This window comes from Colias philodice, chromosome 13 (genome assembly GCF_061535455.1).
Source record: "Colias philodice isolate Cphi_HAF_F1 chromosome 13, ilColPhil1 Martin Lab GWU primary, whole genome shotgun sequence".
NCBI lineage: Eukaryota > Metazoa > Arthropoda > Insecta > Lepidoptera > Pieridae > Colias > Colias philodice.
Genome location: NC_143098.1, coordinates 10639861 through 10642038, shown reverse-complemented (window position 1 = coordinate 10642038; position 2178 = coordinate 10639861).

Below are 2178 nucleotides of genomic sequence, written 5' to 3'. Positions count from 1 at the left end.
ATAAATCAATGACTAAGGAATCCTATGGACAGGGCATATTGTTCTATACAAACAACTGATTATACAAATATCATGCATTTCGATACCGAAATAATAAAACTAATACTGTCTCTTTCTAACCAATGAATATTCTGATAAGTGAAAAAATATGACTATACGTCAGTCAGTGCTAATTCTATACCGTTTGATATTTGTAGTTTGCTCAAATACCTACTGTGGCCGGTCGCCATTTTATGTTCTCGTTATTATGATGTACATGCGCTGTCATTGCTCCGTAGTAAATATTGAAAAATATTGAATATTTTTGTGATTGTGACAAACATTTGTGTCTTAAACATATAGAGTGGTCGAGGACAAACAGTGGCATAATTCCAAAGCGTAGTATTGTGGGATGTGGCTCCAGAAAGAATGAAAACCAGAAAAGTTTGTCATTGCACCGGTATGTATTTGTTTTGACTGAAATATTAGTTATTACTTTGCTGATTTAGTTATTTTCATGTATATTGAATTGAGGAGTAGTCACAGACTGTGTTTAGTGCAAAATTGTTACCAAATATAGCTTTATTTTGTATATTTTCGTACAAGTAAAATAATGAATTTGGGTGCTAGTGATGGCTTATAATATCGACATCAGCATTATCTTGGATGAAGACGTGCGTCTCCCAAGGCTGTGGCATTAATGATTAATCTCAAGAATAGTTGCTTTGGTGAATACACTTCCAAATTAACAAATAAATTTTGCCAAGAGCATCAGAAGGAAGGCGGAAGAAAAAATAAAACACTTAATTCCTTAAATTTACCTAATATGAATTTTAACTTAAGTAAGATTGGTCGCTTTTACAGTACTTTAAAAATGTATTTGTAAATAAGTCAGGTTAGGACTAAAATTATAGGTAATAACCTAAATATTCATTTTTTTAAGGTTACCAAGAAGTGAATATAGAAAAAGAAAATGGTTAGAAGCAATTGGAACTGAAAATATCAAGCCAAATGTAAAGGATATATCATATTATGTTCCCTACATTTCCCCGAAAGTGCTTTCAATAGAACAATGCATGTGATTCGTCTGCACGATGATGCTATACCAGTATGTCTGCCGCTGCATTCACACAGGGTGAGGTTTTTATCTGTCGACATATTGTGATGTCTTCCAATTTACTTTTGATCATTTTATTTAGATTTAGGTCTGTCATTTATAATCTAACGTTTCTCCTATTTTGAAGGGGGCCTGTGAACAAACTGAGATGGTTTTATATTTTTTTTTAGTACAAACTTGGGTGATATTTGGTTGTTGAAATATTATTGACTGAGGGAAAGTGCATTTTACTTTAAATACATGGGGTGTTTTAAGTTATTATACGGGTCCAAAAATAATCAATATGGCATCCCTACTTCTAGCAAATACCTATGTAACATTCCTTTTTCCATTCCTAATGTAACATTCATCATGCCTGGTTCAAAGTACTGTTTTTTTAATCTAAAAATAAATTTCAGCCTTGTGTCAGTCAAGGTGAACCTGCTTCATCAACGGCGAATAAATTGGATCCAACTCCGGCAGACATACAGAATGTTTCAAATATGGTAATTATTTTAAGTATTGCTTTATAAGCCAACCCTTTGTAAAATAAAATAAGGGAATTTGTAATATCACTTAGTGAAAATGTAATTTTTAACAGAAAAAATAAGACTATCTACGAAAAGAAGTGAGATGCCATCAATGACATATTATGTAGCTTGTACAAAAACAAAACAAGTACCAACCTGTTAAATACAGTAGAACTCAATTTTGAAAGTTGTTTTTTTACAAGTTAAGTTTTGATGACATTTGTGTTTTAGTGACATGAAGTTGTCTTTTAATGATATTCACTAGGTCTTCAATTATTATTTGCATGGCTAATACCATTTTAATGATTTTGCTTTATGTACATGCAAATTATGAATAATAAATGTAATATAACTAAAATGTAAAGTGAACAATGCTAGTTAATGTAAATTGTGACATTTCATTTCCAGGTACCAGTTGAGCCTCTAATCCCTATTATGGTCGACAGCAAGACGTGTTCCAAAAGGTATCCACATAAATTGACGGCAAAGATACCCACAGTATGAGCGTCGATCGTTCGATAATAGTGGTAGAACTATCACAACTATAGTAAAAGGAAACGATTTCGAGGGAGA